The 17477-nt window shown below is 41.0% G+C and overlaps 1 protein-coding gene across 10 annotated transcripts in view; it reads right to left on the bottom strand.

Annotated features, from left to right (window-relative positions):
• THRB (thyroid hormone receptor beta) overlaps positions 1–17477 on the bottom strand; it is a 177688-nt gene that overhangs the window by 140887 nt on the left and 19324 nt on the right. The window contains exon 2 of one of the 10 annotated variants that reach the window (XM_069771431.1): positions 5927–6007. The exons of 8 other annotated variants lie outside the window; for them this stretch is intronic. The gene's annotated coding sequence lies outside the window, so the exon portion shown is untranslated. Of the gene's footprint in view, positions 1–5926; positions 6008–17477 lie in introns of those variants that run through there. One more of the 10 variants, XM_069771466.1, reaches the window with a different exon arrangement.

The following is a 17477-nucleotide window of genomic DNA, read 5'->3' as shown; positions in this document are numbered from 1 at the left end:
TGGCTTATTGTCAAACTAAAATAGGAGAATCTGACTGTTATTCAAGAAACTACAGTAAATAAAACTGGAATTACTTTCACAAACCTCTTCTCTAAGATCAGTGATTCATTACCATGGTTTAAATTTTGTAAATAATTAATTATTGGTGGGCAGTAGCATGCAGAATTATGTATTGGGTTTTTAAGGTTACCCTTCAACACACCAAAACATATGACAAAAAACCCCACTAGTTTATTGCCAATTGCTTTGATGGAGACAGACACTATGATTAATTAGATGGTCAAGAGAAATCCAGATCCAATGCAACAGACATCAATACCACGAGTAATATGTCCCCCATGTAGAACCTTTTTTTCAATATATTAATTACAATGTTTTGACTTCTGGCACGGATCCCTGAACCAGACAGGGCTGCGGGAAGGCAGTGCGTCAGGAATGCGCAGGGAGAAATAAAGTGGTATGTGGCACGTGCAGCAAACCCGTGGTGCATGGCGGCTGAGTGGTCCTAATTTGACAGGAGGGAGCAATGGGTAGCATCACCTCCGCTATCCTTCCACATCATAGTAAAGCTGGTGGCGAAAAGAGATGCTCAAAGCCCACTGGTAGAGGAGAGGGGCAGAGAAGCAACCCAGAGAGAATATGGGGGAGAGGCAGAGGTTCACAGTCTTCCAGCCTGATCACTCTGATGTGTGATTCCACGTCCATAGGCAATAGTAGACACAAAATATCCTACTATCTCTTTTCTCTAATTTGTTCAGAAAAGGCTTCCATACTTGTGTTGCTTCCTGCTTATAAGGAAGGAATTCTCTTCTGCAAATGTATCAGAAGTACAATATGACAAAGCAACCGAATATTGCAGCTAAGCTACAATGGAGTAGAAATTCGCATTTTTCATTTTACAGACCAGAAGAGCTTTTGTTCCATGTAATATTTCAACACTGTTTGGGTTTTTTTTATTTCAGGATCGATCTATGACTTTCGTATTTGGGATTGGTCATATGGACTATGTAATGGAAAAGCTCTCTAACTTATCTGAATCATATTTTTTTTTTGTTCTCCCGTGGTTCCAATTGTTCATCGTTAATTAGATCCAGCCATAACATCTCATTGTGCAAAAGGCATACTCTGTTTTAATCAAAATCTTGGATGACATTTTGGATGGCATCTTTAACAACTTGGACAGAATATTCTGTGGTTTCCTCACCGAAGAAGAATCAAAATGATTAACTATGAACATGTTTTCCACCAAATGCTGACAGTTATTATCAGGGTATTTTGATGAACATCTGCCTGTTCTGTGGAACCATTTTAGATTTCCTTGCATTTTTTACCTGGTTTCTTCACTCAAAACAATAATGAACTGTAAACCTGTCCCATAGGATGCATCCATGGTAAACTCCTAAATAATTTTTTAATTTCTCATTTTATGCTATGCTGAAAGTGATGCTGTAAACACAAAAGATGACTGTGATAGTCTCATCTATTTGAAATCAGACCTTTTTATTTACGACCTTCAAATTATTTTCCCCATTGTTTTAGCAGTGAAGAGAAACAGCCGGCATTTGTGAATGAAACAGGCCAACAGGCTCACGCTTACGGACTGTCTTCGTACATGTATTTTGGTGACAAGGTACCAATTCGGATTGTCCTCACAGGTATTTACTGATGACAAAAATCTGAAAAATGTCTCCTTGGCAGGAATAAACATAGCACTCTGCTTTTTCCTATCGATATATAAATTGTCCTCCAGTGGCACTTTTGATTTTGGTGCTGCTGTTTTGACAACCCTTGCTAGGTTTTACATTTTGCTCCATAAGATTTACCCATTTCTTTTATGTCAGGCCACTCAGCAACTTCTTTCCTGCTGCCTCCCCCCACTACAGCCCCAAGGAATCACAGACTGACAAACTGATATTTGCTGTTGCCTAATCACTTGTTTGTAGCAGCTCCATCACCAACTAAAAGCAAAAAAGGAGAAATAGCCACTAAATCAGTCAGTGTTGTTAGGACTGCAAAGAGAAAATTACAGAGGATCCTATTATCCAGCTAGAATTGTCTAGAGTTTAGGAAACCAAGATCATAATAGCTTATAGCGATGCAACTACACCATCTGCCTGACTGTAGTACACTAATTAGCAAAATCTAACACGGTATCTAGCCATCAGTTATTCCTGCTTGCGTTCCCTTTGCAAGAATACAGGCAATAATGCAATTGTTTTATAATAAATTACATTTTATCATAAATTATAATATCATCACATCACATTGGATTATGTAATTACAGATAGATGTAAGAATTTGTTTGCTTTTAATCTTCTAACTTTTTCAAATTATGAAAAGCTTTCAATCACAGCCTGAAAGGAAATCTAATAAGCTATATTTGCACATACGAGTGGTGATTTTGGATGCCTGGGCATTTCGCTGGCAAACTGAAATGTCTTTAATGGAACCTTGTTTCCAGTAAGAACTGAGTACCATCTTTCAGATGTTTTAGGTTATGCACTCTAAAACAGCCTTAAGCCAAATCATGAGTCACTTTTGAAAATTTAAGATGCTGTACCTAGTATCAAAAACCAGCAAAAAATACATTCTTTAACTATTATCAGTGCAGCACCATAATTTGGAGAAAATGAAAAGCCCACTTTGGTTGACTTCTTTCCTAAAACAAAACAAAACACCACAGCAAAGATTTTCAAATGACAACTTTAAAAAAAACAAAACACAACAAAACACCAAAACACACACACACACACAAAAGCCTCTTTCTTAAATGGGCGAAAAAAGTCGTATTTTAGATTTCTCACAAATTCAACAACTTCTGCCTGTATTTTAGAAGAAAAATCAAAATAGTGGTAACAAAAGCATGTCTACTTTTTTGATGTGGTGGTATGTATGCCACATCAGCCCACTTCAAACACTATGCCTCTAGGAGTTTAACCTATTTCTACCACTGAATAGAAATGGTAAGGGCCAAAATCCCCAAAAATTTACCCAGCAAAACTATCACAAGTAGCAGTTTGCCTGCACAAGGCTTGAAGAACTGACATTTCAAAACTCTTCAATTCTGCTTTACCCCAAGTTTGTGTATAATTTCTTCTGTTGCACAGCACAAAATCCTGCATTCATGCAAAAAGGCACTGGAAAGCAGAGACTGGTGGCACAGCAGCCCGCTTCCTTGTTGCACAACTTTTATATTTGTAATTCCTAGCAAGTTCTGTAAAGTGACTGACAGACATAGGCTTTTGGAGAAAAAAAAAAATTAAAGGTAGCTGAAATTGTGTTGTTTTACAGCACAGAAGACAGCAGCTCTATATGCCAGCACAGCAGGAAAAAACTCAATTGCTTTTGATAGACAAGCATTTAGTGCAACTAGTATGATCTGTGGTGACATTTCCCTGTCTATTATGTAAGCCGAAAGCTAAACTTTGGCTTTTATACAGTATATTGCCTATCTCCAACACAGTGCCTTATCAGCTTTCTCTCCATTTTTAAGATAGTTTACTAGCACAAGAAGGGGGGCTTACCAGACTCTTGAGATTCCTTCTAAAACTCCTGTTTTCTTCTGTTCTGTGTTTATGTTGCCATGCAGACATCAATTCAGCATGGCTCATATTCTATGTCTAACAACCTCCCTGAGAAGTTTAACTCTCCACAGAAAGTAATTTAAAAGTTAAAGAAAAAAATCCAGGAAATTCCACAAAGAAAAGCTGGGATTTCAAAAATCAAGGACGGTCAATCCATTTACCGGTGTCATTCCCTAACACCTCTTTTTCTAGGTTTCAGGAAAAAAAGTGAAAAAAAAGGAAGAAAATGGGTAGTTAGAGACATCACCATTTTTATAACCCAGGTGTCACACAGAACATGAGAATATTTAACTTTGTGGCAGCAATTATCCTTGGAAAGATTTTCAAAATGGCATTCAGCAGCAGACTTAAGAGTGATCAGGAACTGCCCGCAGAAAGAGCGAAACAGGTAATGACAGACCCACTCTAGTAAAACATCAGTTTATAACCCCAAGATACTTAAATTAATAGTTAATTCTTTCCCAATCTTTCTGTCCATCTACTGTTCTCCACCTCAGTGCTGCCGCTGTGTAAAGCTGGTATCTTAATCCTAACCATTTCAAGATAGCCAGCTCCAATAGACCGACTTGTTTTCAATGTATTTTGATAGACAAATAAAGCTCTCTAAGTGCCGACAAGTCTGCATATTTAAGATCCAGTACTCAAAGAAGCGAGTGATTAAAATCTAGTGATTTTGCAAGGCAAGTTCATAAGGGCTATAAATACAGCACGTAGCATCAAAAGAGCTCATCAGCCAGACATCTGAGTACCAGAAGGAGATGCAAGGCATGAAAGAAATCAGACCTTCAAAAACAACATACCATATTGATTAGGCAACACTGGAAGAATGAGTCTTACAGGAGGCACTTTATTGTGTATATATGCCAAACATGTTTCTGATTTCTCTTAAAAGACCGATCTTGCATTATCCTGATACGAACAGATAGTCGACGTCATGCCTGCTTTCCCACACTGCGTATCCCACAATAAACAACGCTGCCTGCATCAGACAGAGCGTCCCTTCCAGGTACGTATCGCCTCCTGAAAGGGTACTAAAACCATCCTGCGCCGACATTTTCAGAGCCGGATCTCTGAAGACTTTCCCAACCTGAGGCGTAAGCATACAGCACATAGGCACGGTCGGCGCTGCAGAGTTTGCCGGGCTACCGACGGGTGCAAGATGGCCGCCGACCGCTCACCCAGCTCTGCAGGCCGCGACGCAGCCTGGAAACCCCCCTCCCTCTGGAAGAGCGGCACATTTCCTGAACCACGCCGCTGATGCCACCGCGCGCGTCTGAGGGAAAGCCGCCTCCGCGAGAAGCCTTCTGGCAGGAGCACTGGGGTGGACTGAAGACAGCGGCCGCCGCCGGGCTAGCTCCCTGAGCACCCCAGGGTGCCTCACCTGGCGGTGTGGATGCCCAGCTCTCCCCTGACGCAACACCCTCCGCAGACAGAGCGGAGCACACCAGCGCGCCTCTGAGCTCCCCAGGACAGGATCAGAAGGTGGCGTGGAAAAGCATCACACGAGGAGGACAGAAAGCCGTGAAACCGCTAACAAACTCGCTCAGAAACCTCATGACGCTCATGCAGGGAGCAGTGACCAGAACTTCATATACAAAATGTACCATCTACCCTATACCAGGCAATGCTCTCAGTCTTCCACTGAGATTTCGTACAGGGGCTGAGAAGACTGCCTATGCCCACCGGCTAGAGAGGACTGTGAAACCAGCAGCAGTCAATGCTCTGCTCTTTTTCAGAAAATAGATGCTGAATGAGACAAGCAATGGGAAAAAAAAAAACCTTAAGCTGTCTCAGTGCAAAGCAAATTTTTTTCCTCATTACGGCACAAAAAAACATGGCGGGGCTGCATTTCCATTTAGTTTTCTTTGGGTTTGCTTTCTTCTTGTATTTCAGACTCAAGCTAGTAAGGCTGAGAGCAATCTCTTATTTACCTGGCAGACCCCAGCTGCGGGTAAGGTCCTCACAACACAGCAGCGCTACTAACATTTTTTGCTCTAATTATTTTTGCCCAGTTTTCTATTCTCCAGGTCAAAAGCAAAGAATTGCTTCAAACACTTAATGGGGATGCCTCCTCCTAAAAAGGATAATCCAGAAAAACTGCAATTCAGAATTAATAGAGCCTCAGGTCTTTCCTACAGAGGCATTTTGAGTCCTATAAGCAGAGGACAGTTTTTTGTTTAGCAGGCAGCAGAAAGGGAAGGGCTTTCCATCAGATGATTTTGAAATTCTTGTTCAAAGGTTAACTTGGTTTTTAACTTCAAAGTACAGAAAATCTTGGAGGCTGAAAGAATACAGGGGTAAGGGCTGCCCTTAAAGTAAAACTTCGGAGGGATGTTACTAACCTGAAACCAGGCGGCGAAGGCACGTAAAGCTGCTGCCTCTTGTATTACACCTTTCCTCACTCTTGGTTTCACAGACAGATCCTAAGAAGTGAAAAGTCAAAGTCCTCTTCAGAAAGTTTAAAATATAATCATTTTTTTCTGGCTGGCAGCACCGAAGGAGGAAAGGCAGTTTCATTAATTAAGATCTGAACTTCTACTTCAACTTCAGTTTTTCATGATGTTACTAGATATTTAAAAATATGGTACTCATTCATTGCAGGGTGCAGCACCCGCAGGGCAGTGAGTAATGGTTTTACTCTTGCTTTGGTACTGGCAGCAGCATGTTGGACTGGAAAATGAACCTCTATTTCCTATCTATTTTTATAATCAGTTTATCTATCATCTGCTTAATTCTTATCCCCATATGCACGATAAAAACAAAACATTTAAGTCTCCGTACTACGCTGAAATACATTCACAATACTGCCATTGACTCAGACAGCTAACTGGTGACACTGACTTGTAACTGAGGACAGCATTTGGCCAAACAGGACGTCTGTAGTCTATATGAAAAATTCATGAGCTACATCTTTTCACTTCTTTTATAAATAGGAGACAAAATGAGAGAGTCATCACTTAGCCAGGGAATGATTCAAAATCTAAACCTAGGATATCATTTTAAGAAAAGTAACTGGTAATAGAGACAAAGCATATTTTCTCCTCATAACAGAAAAAGGACAGGATTAAATTATTTTATTTTATGCCATTTTTTTGCTTTCATTAATTTAAAAAGTATAAAATACCAACCAAACACAGCAGGAAGGTACCAGACACAAAATAGAAATCTGCAGTATTACATGTCCAGGTATATTTTGCTGCAGCCCTGAAGTCATACATGTTATTGAGTTCTGGTTTATTTGCAAGCTTTCCTGTTCCTCTAAACACAAACATTATTTTTGGTATTTTGTAACTAGCTCTATATTATGAGGTGATACTAGCTGTGGGGGTGACAGCTGGCAGGAACTTTTGAATCGAAGGGTCTCTTTCTAACTGATACACACGAAGCTCTGTATTAGCTCTCACAAGATGCACTGTTTACTAAAGATGATTACCCATGAGTAAATAATGAGTCATGATATCCTTAAAAAAGCAAACACACAGAGTTAAAGAATAATTTCTAACATGGGTAAAGAGACAGCACTGAAAATTGAATCAGTTACGTGCATTTTTCCTAATAAAGTGTCAAAATCAGAAAAGCTATAGAAAATAGCCATAATTAGATAAAAATGTTAAAAGATCTCAGAAAGACTGTATCTCTCTTCATATGACTATAAAGCACCATTTACAGACACACAAACAGGTAAATGCAGTCTTAAATATATGCAAGAACAAATGGAGGAAGGATTTTTATTTGGATGACACAACACAAACACACCACGGCAATTTTGTCATTCTCAATGGGTTACTACACTATCCTTATAAACAATGCAGACCATTGAAACACTACGTATCAGCAATCAGGCAGGAAAGCAGTACTGCAGATCTAACACTGTAATTATAACATGCAGGTAAACTGCTCATTTTTACTGTATGTTAGCAGACGACTTCCTAGCACTTTGAGAATTTACTGTTCGGGAACTCATCTCCAGACAACCACTGACGGTGGTGAAATGCTCTCCCCTTCATTATTGCTATTTCCATATGCATCTTATTTCTAATGCTACTTTACACATTTCTAAGTTCACCATTAGGCTCCAAAAGTTCCTCTGGGGAGTACGACAGCAGAATGAAGATTATGAAAAATACGCTTATATCATGTCCCTTCAAAACACCATTCATCTGTAAGGACTTTGCCTACAACGGTTTGCTCCCAGCCTTTCTGCACAGCCTCCCAGACACCTGCGAAGCTCATCAGTGGTTTTAAAAGAAAAAATAAATGGAAGCTAGTGATCCTTGTGACATCTCAGCAGCTGAGAGTGGTGGCTCTGCAGTGACAGCAAGAGTTAAAGATCATAAGCATAGTCATAAACATAACTGCGCCTTTTCATATAACCTTCTGAAATGTTTTCTTGTAAGCACTAAGGCTGAACAACCTGGACTCTAAAAAAAAATAAATATTTAAGGACAATCAAATTTAATGACAGTAAGGAATTACGTGAAGATAGGAAAAACCATGCACCTAACCTGCTTTCTTTGTGAACACCGCTGCATTAGAAAAAAATCCAGATTGAAAGTTGAAATGGATGTTGTCCAAATGTTAGGACTAATGCTCTTTGCTTGACATGCTACATTCTGAAATTAAGGAAGCCAGGATGTATTTGAAAATTTCATGAGGATGAAATAGTCGCGTTAGATTTCTTTGGGAAGTTGGGAAGAGCACTGAAGTTTTACCATGACACCTCCGTTCCAGGCTGGGTATGGCCACCACATTTTGGGGAGCGCTGCCCAGCTGGGATATCCAAGCAACTAGGGGAACATACACCAAACCTCGTAGTTCTGACATGGAGACAGGAGTGCTTTTTCCCCTCTCTTCCCTGCGCACTTCTCCTAGCATATTGGTCTTGAAATGTAATCTCTTGTGGTTTGACCAACCTGCAACCTCCATATAGTCATTCACAGTTCAGTTTTTTGAGATTATGTGATTTTAAATCACAAGTTTCATAAAAAAAAAAAAAGTTGTCATATCATTTTAAATAGCATTTTTTAGAGAAGAACCAGACAGCTAGTGAGATGGCCAATCACAGAATGGATCACACAACCTGTCCTACAACTTTCTTAAATTACAGACACTTACACTTCTGAATCAGGGTCACATGTGCATGTAACCTGCAATTCTACGAGGTACTCCTCACTTTTTGGCTGACAGATGATTGGTAAGATCACTGAGAAGGCACCGAGTAGCTTTAGCTGCCACCGATCATAACAGAAAAGATGGCACTTCTTCCCCAACAATCCTCAAAACTTAAAACACTACCATAAAGAAAAGGAAAAAGGAAGAAAAGATGAGTGCAATCGGAGCACTTCAACTAGAACAAAGACCCCTTTAGGGCACTTTAACTGCCAGTCTGAAGCTTAAAGGGAAAATGAAATAAAATCTAAAATGTCACATGGCACTTGCAAGATTATATATGCCTACATTAGGCAAATACAACAGAATCCTATCTTTGCTGTATTTTGCTTAATATTATTGCAAATATTTAACGAAGAAAAAATATTACACTAAAAATAGGAAATACTTCAACATGAGTATTTTTCTTTTTTCTTTTCATGATGTAAATGGTCCACATTCTCCATGTTGTTATACTACAGTTAAATTAGGTCAAGGGCATTATTTAGTGTTCAAAACCAGAACATGTCACCACTATCGAAAACGATCATACAAGAGGGGACTTCAGTAGCTGCCTATCCCTCATTCTACCAAAGTTGTATCATTCCATATTATGCAGCTGCTGGTGCTTTACACAACTTAGATTCCTATCCATCACTTCCAAGGCGATTAACACCATCACACACAGACCAACATCTTAGATCCATCCCTTCTAATAAGTAGATCCCTTCATTAAAATCAAAAAAACACTTTCACTTTTTACAGTTACCCTTTACAACTACTTTCAGACAGTTCAGACACAAGTTGCCAATATACGTGTGCCTTGCAGTCTTTGCTAATGTCATTTTCCTTTCACTGCCTCTATTATTTTTCCAACTCCTCACTGAACTCTCTTCTGTTTAATCTCTTCTGGTTAGAAAAAAATAACAAAGGGTACACAAAAGGGAACACAATGTTCTAGGACTGGGCTTATGTGAGCCATAGGAAAACGGTGCAAAGATGAGAAGAGCTGGGATTGCCATAGCGTGACGTCATGACCTCTGTTTACAGCCATAAATTATATCAGCAAAGCAACAGTGTTCTGCATGACCCTCTATTGCTTCATTTTTTCTCTCTCTTTTTATTATTACTGTGCCTGTCTCTGCTTTACTGATTCTAGTTACTCCCTCCAATTTGATAACGGTCTCACCAAACATGTCTCTCTCCTGCACGTCCAAGCAGAAGACCCAATTTTACTGTCAACACAGCCAGATCAAAGCAGCTAACCTGTTACGGAAACATCAAGGCCAACACCCTAATAATGTCCCAATTTCTTATGTTAACCAAAGCGATAAAATTATTCTTAATTAACAACGGGTAACTCAGCAGAAACATAACTTCAAGATAAATGCCAACAGAAAATTAAATGTGTTGACTTAAAAATATGATGCATTTGCTACCAGAAATTCAGCTACTGAACTACAAAATGGTCAAAAGATACAAAAATATGCGCTATGCTGCATATCCAGAGATAACAAAAGAGTATAGTATCTTAATTCCGGAGGTTTTGTTATTTTTGTTGAATTACATAATGTTGATTAGAAGACATTAGCTTGGATTAGAAAGGGAAGAGCATTAATTGCTTTAAATATTAATACCACTGGCTAACTGACATACAAAGGTATAAGGAGCCTAATACTGAGTTTTCACAAACTTTCACCAAGTTTTTCATAAAGACATTAGTAAACAAGAAATACAACAAAATTCACCAATGAGATTCCACATTACATCAGAAAAAAAAAGCAAGTGATATAGCAAAAGTCTGAAGAAAAACAAACAAGAGCACGGTATAAATTCAATCCCTAAATCAAGATATTAGGCTTGACATATACAGATGCAGATGGCTGGGTATACTGATTCCAAATTTAGTACTGGAGATAAAGTTATTTCTATCTTAAAAACACTCTGTAAGCAGATCATTTTGCTCACAAAACTGTTGAACTTTGGAAAATATTAAGCTTGTATCACCTACCTTTATTCCTGCCTTTCTCATTTCTCACGCAGTAATAACCCCTGAAGTCAATCTCAGCTGTACTTACACTAAGTTTCATTTTGGAGTCCTGCCCCCTGATTTCAAACATTGCAGGAAAATCTGTATTTACTAAAAATACAAAATGTTGACTGAATTTCAAAATTCATTGTTGGGACTGTAACTTTTTTTTCCTGATGTATCATTTCTGGGCACTACTTAAGGTCATAATCTGCCTTTGATACTCACTGAGACTTTTTCGCATGGAAATGACACAGTAATTCCACCCCTTTGATATTATTAAAAAAGGTAGCTTGTTCACTACTAGGAACATTATTGAAGAAAACACATCCTCAGTAAATTAACAGTAAAGTATCACAAAGACCGCTGGCATCTGTTGACTATATCCTAGTAGCTCAGATTTGTCGTTCTGATATTGTATATAAAAGGAGTAACACCAGACGTTTTTTCTGACTCGATTAAAAATCACCCATCCAAAAATACAAAAAGCATGCAACAAACATGAATCCCCAAAGATTATCCTCAATACAGATAAGCTCAGCAAAAGTAAGCTTTTAGACTGTAACTTCTGATCTGCCCATCTGCTTTCCCCACTTAGCCTTGCTCTACAGATGGGAAAACAGGTGAGGTCTTGAATTACTCATATGTCGCTCTGTAGTTTTGCCCACACCCTTCTTCCTGTTACACCATCACCCAAGTGTTGTGAAATCTGGATCTCCTAACAGAGATTGCAGCTCTTAACCTTCACACAGCAATAGGTAAAGCTTAGTCCTATCCTACCCCATGCTTTGCAACATCTGCCAGGCTGAATCTCTCAAATTCTTCCCGCCTGGTGTTCTTTCTGGGTTTAAATACTTGTTCTCTTAAAGATGAAAAAAGGACATTGAGGTTTTCACATTCCTAATTTGCAAATTGTTTCAAGCTGTTTTAGATTAGATTACTTTCAAAAGCAAACATAGGAATACTATACTACTCTCATTTCCCAAACACAGACTGGCTCACGACTGTGCAGGGCACACAATGCATTTGCTTCTTTCAGCTGCCCATGTTCACAAATGACTTTCACTGACTTCAGGACCTCTTTGCAAAAGTGCGGGATGTTAAGGAGCAAGACCTAAAGAAATATTGACATGATTAGGCATGATGTATAAGGAAACCCTTAGCAAGAAAACATTACAAAAACCATCCAGACTTCAGGTTTGATCTGGTAGATCTGGACTTATGAGTGGTAAAGGTCTGCCTTTAAAAACCTTTCTTGCACCATCAATTAATTAATTCAGCTGCAGACTTATGATCATCAAAATGGACTATGACTATATCTACACAAGCATGTTTTGAAGAGACTGAGCTCAAGTTATAACTTGGCTTTGAGTTGAACTTCACAAAGAGGAGTCCAAACTTTTTTGTCTTTGTCACTGTTTAACCCCAGCTGGCAACTAAGCACCACACAGCCCCTCGCTCACCTCCCTCACAGTGGGATGGGGGAGAGAATCAGAAGGGTAAAAGTGAGAACATTCATGGGTTGAGATAAAGACAGTTTAATAAGTAAAGAAAAGCCAAGTGCAGAAGCAAAGCAGAACAAGGAATCCATTCACCACTTCCCATGGGCAGGCAGGTGTTCGGCCATCTCCAGGAAAGCAGGGCTCCATCACGCCTAACGGTGACTTGGGAAGACAAAGGCCATCACTCTGAACGTCCCCCCCTTCCTTCTTCTTCCCCCAGCTGTATATGCTGAGCATGACGTCGTATGGTCCGGAATATCCCTGTGGTCAGTTGGGGTCAGCTGTCCCGGCTGTGTCCCCTCCCAACTCCTTGTGCCCCCCCAGCCTCCTCGCTGGTGGGGTGGGGTGAGGAGCAGAAAAGGCCTTGGCTCTGTGTGAGCCCTGCTCAGCAGCAACGAAAACATCCTTGTATCATCAACACTGTTTTCAGCACAAATCCAAAACATGGTCCCATACTAGCTACTGTGAAGAAAATTAACTCCATCCCAGCCAAAACCAGCACAGTCCTATTGCACGTTATGCTTGCCCACACAGTGAGCAATATCCTGTCAGCAATCCACTTCCCCTTTGCCTTCTATCTCCAAGGTAAATTGCTGACAAGCCTTCCTGCTAGTCCTCATAAGTTGAGGAAATAAACTATGTAAAAAATACGGAGAAATAGAAAGCTTTTAGAAAAAAAGCAGCCTGCAGTGTTGTTGCAAAACATGGGTTAAACTGATGTGACCTTACATTACAGGCATGAATTTTCAGCTGCCATTTGTGGATGAGCTCAAGCTACGAGCAAAGGTAAGGAGATGTCCGGTACATGTCTTGGCTGCCAGCCAGCGTCCACACTGGCCTCCACAGGGCTGCCCCATGAGTAGGTGTTGTAGTAATGGGAGAGGGAAGATTGTCTGCTCAAGTTCAGGTTTTGTGGCTGCAAGCCCACCATTTTCTTGCTTTCAGAACTTGGGTTTCTTGCTGGAGAGACACATAACCCTAGAAAGAGATCTTTAGAAAAGCTCTGGGAGCCAAACTGGGAAGCAAAGGTCAAGGGAGAAAGGAGGGCAAGGGTTCATAGAGTAGTTTGCTTATGTAAATTTGGCTTTTTACACTTAACATTCCTATGAGCAAAGCACGATCAGAAAATGACTCCTAAATAGCAGCCAAGTCCTGGCTACTTTTTATGCCCATATGACTCTTTCTACTGGATCAAAGGCAATGATCCTGAGCATTGGCCCCGTATGAGCAAAGGTGAGAGCACAAATTCTGGTTCTAAGTTTTAAGTAAGCTCACAATTTCGACACGTGCATGGAAAATGCATCTAAGGCACTTCCTAAAGTTACAGAGCAGCTTAATTTGTTTGTGTAGACAGAAATAGTAAGATTTGCTTTCTGTTATTTTGGTATGAATTCATAATATTTTTACTGACTCCCCTGAAGTTCTTGTGGGCAAGCCTGGCAGATCAGCTTATTTTTAAAGTATGCTCTACACTTCCCATTATATGAATCTATCTTAAATTATTTTTTCCTTCACTCATCTCTCACCAAGTGAACTGCAATTCCCCATATCAGACTTCCCATCTCAAGACGAACTTTTCCAGAAAGTTTCAGTCACAGAATAGCTGAGACTGGAAGGCACCTCTGGAGACTGTCTAGTCCACCCCCCTGCTTTAAGCAGGGTCACCTGGAGCAGGTTGCCCCGGACCATGTCCACCTGGGTTTTTAATATCTCCAAGGATGGAGATGCCACAATCTCTCTGGGCAATCTGTGCTGGTGTTCAACCAGTCAAAATGGTCTTGCTATTTCTGCAGAACTAGCCAAAGGAAATGTTCTTTTTTTTCCTACATGCAAAAATTTTAGACTCTTTTTCTTTCAACAATTTGAGTTCTCCTACTCCTTGGAACAGAACCTGTAATTTGGCAAGCAAGGCGCTTATGACAAGAATTAATCCTGCTATCCCTCTGAAAACCTAGTCAGAAAGGGAAAATGGGTGAGAGGGGCTTGCCTAAGTTTCTTTGTGCTCCACAAAAAAATTTTATGGTATTTGGAAGAAAAAAAAACTTGTTTCATTCAGATTCTTGAATTTACCAGCTATCAGCTATTTCAGAAGATCTGAAGACACCTGAAAACAGAAGGAAGCACACTATATATACGTATGTTTCTCCATATACATAGCTCCATGCCAGGTAACAAAGACTGTAAAGAAGCCAGCACAGAGCCCGAAGGCCAGAGGTATGGTCCTGGCTGCAGAAACAAGTGCGGCCAGGTCTGCCCTCTCCCCCAGGACAGCCCAGTGAGCCTACAGAAGTTCAGCCCCTTGCCAGCTAGCTGGCCAAGGTGCCTGCCCCAAGCCCCTCGGACTGCCGTCCAGCAAACCCAGATAGACTGGGATAAAGGAGGAGAAGCCAAAGGAGAGCAGCTGCCTGGCACATCAACTCTTGGTCTGGGGCACTTTGGGGAAAGCCTCCTAGTCCCTCCTCCTCTAGTCATCAGACCAGAAGTGTGACCTGGACAGGCTGGCAAGGCTCCATCCACTCCGCATCCTCTGGTTTGGAGCTACGAAAGCCCCTCACCAACAGATGCCAACAAGAGCACTCTCGAAGCCTGGCTGCTGGGCGCTAACCCCTTCTGCCTCTCATGAAGAAGGCAACGTCTGGGCTTGATGTACTATTAGACAGATGGGGAAAACACTCCACAACCACAGCTGACAGGCTCGATCACAACCAGGTTTGACCATAAACAGTGAACACTGACAGCGCTCAGAGCTGTGCCGCAAATGGAGGCCTGAAGGCGAACACCTGTAGGTCCATGTAAGAAACAGGCAGTCTGCCCTAAAGAGAAAGTAAGGCAGCGGACAGAAGGAGATGGAAGCAGCACAGGAAGGGAAGCACCTTAGCCCAGCTGTCCCTCTCCCAAGTATCCTATGCCAAAGCAAGCTGTCTTACCCACAACACTGCAGGTAGTACAGGGAGACCAGGAGGGCTAGGTCAGGGAACAGCTCGATAGAGAGGGTATGACCAGAGCCCTCCCTCACTCGGGAATCAGGGAATCCAGCACTTCCCTGCCCCAGGCCACACCATCCCCACCCACGCCCAACTTCCTAGCAGAGAAAGCGCTTCTACCTTCGCAAAACTAAAGCGTGTTTTGATACAAGGCCTCTTGAAGAGATCACAGTAGAAGATCCTTCTGCCTCTCAAAACACGCTCCCACCATCCACCGACCGGAAAGGCATGGCCAGAATGGCTCCAAGCACATTCCCTGCATCCCACCAGGAGAGCGACAGTGGGTGAGATTCATCTTCCCTTGGTAGAGGATGAAGCAAAAGGGCTTCCCAGGAGGCCTGACTATCAAACCAGTCTCTGGGTTCTCCCAGAGTTTAATGGAAATGAAGACAGCTACCATCAAGATGGCATCCTGTGCAGCAACCTACTTGGCAAGAAAGAAGGCTTCATACATTTCAGAGGCTACCACCATTTTCACCAAAGTCTCACAGTATGTGCCAGTGATCACATACAGACACAGCAGAACTGCCAAGTGAGGGGCGGAAGGGAGGGAGATGCCAAAAGGCAGTGGGACTGGGGACAAAAAACCCACCACCGACACCGAAGAACCCCACAACAACAAAGAACCCAACACTCAGTAATGCAGAAAGACGAGAAGACAAAAGCATAAGGTCTGGTCAACACAATGGCGAGCAGGACTCTTGTCACTGACTTATCTCTTTTGGTGGCAAGAAGACCCTGTCAGAGGGAACCAGGCAGCAGATGACTCCAAGGACAATGCAACCCACTCTGCCAACAGCAGGAGCGTGGCACCTGCCTTCAACATCTGCCAGATTCAGCAACCAGGGCAACTGACAGGACATCCCATGGGGAAATGAGGCTGGGGATGCCATCTCCATGCATAGGACTCTTCAAGGAAAGAAAATGTCTCTAGCATCCCTGTCCAATTGCTGGCAAAGGAGAAAAGTGTGAAGTATCTGAGGCAGGAGGCTTCAGGGTGAAAAAAAAAAAAAAGGCAGCTGAACAGTTTACAACAGTTGAATGCTAAGTTGGATAATCAGGTTGGATCCCTTCATGATGCAGAGCTAAGTGATTTTCAACTCAAAATTCACAATAACCAGTGACAAGTTACTGTTACATGTGTACGACTTAAAGGCAAGAACCACGTGCTCCCCATATTCTACATAACCAACTGCATTCCCTATGATGTGATGTTCAGAAGTTTCATAGATTCAAATAAAGTTAAGAAAACTGTGGTTTTAAAACACAACTATTACTACATAAAGCTAAGCACCCTGAAAAGTGAATGGGCTTAAAGCCATGGGCTCTAAACCTTAGTTTATCTGCATATACCCAAAGACACCTGAATTAAGGCTGCATAGCCAACCCTAATTCCAGTATTTCTTTTCCTTAGTGCCTGACATTATAACCTTAATAATCAGCAACTTATGCAGTTAAACAGTTGATCCAAGTCCTCTGGCCCAGCTAAGCTGTTTTATTCTGGTCACATAGAGCACTTCAGTAAATCAAATCACTCCAGTAAGTCACATCAGTGAAACAGGCACAACATAAAATACATGCAGTTCAACACTGCATTTGAAGTACCCTGTGTTCCAGATAGAATTTTCTCTATATTTGTAGAAATAAAACTATACTTTAATATTTATTGGAAGTAATTATTTCGCTTTAAAAATGAAATTTTTCACACATATTTTATAGGCTAATACTCTTCTAATGCATATGTGCATGGGCATGTATATTCTGGATTTACATGGACACAACTCTGCACAGAATCCTTCCCTGTTTATCTAACTGGATAATGTGTTTCACCTTATCTTTTTTAGGAGAATAAATGCAATATGGAAAGTAAGACCCTAACTTAAAAAAAGAAGGCTCAAGATAAACCCCTTCATCTCCTGCAGCCATGAACAAAGTTATTCTAAGCCTTATACAGAAACGCTACAGCTCCTAATTACACTTTGAAGCACCTTGCACACAAACACACCCTATTTTTTTAAAAGATGTTTGAAATATTAAAAAAAAAAAGAGCCAGGAATAAGTTAGTAAACCATGGAAATAAAATTATTTTAATGTAAAGCTAGAAAACAGATGGTATGATGTCACATGAAGGCAATCCTACCTGTCAAGAGTTGCAAGGAGGTAGGCAAATGGACCAGGAATGACAAGATCGTGCTAAGGGCAGAGGAAAAAACAATGCTAAAGAAGAAAT

The sequence above is a fragment of the Haliaeetus albicilla genome, chromosome 2 (assembly GCF_947461875.1).
Source record: "Haliaeetus albicilla chromosome 2, bHalAlb1.1, whole genome shotgun sequence".
Lineage (NCBI taxonomy): Eukaryota > Metazoa > Chordata > Aves > Accipitriformes > Accipitridae > Haliaeetus > Haliaeetus albicilla.
This window is presented reverse-complemented; position numbering and strand designations above follow the sequence as displayed.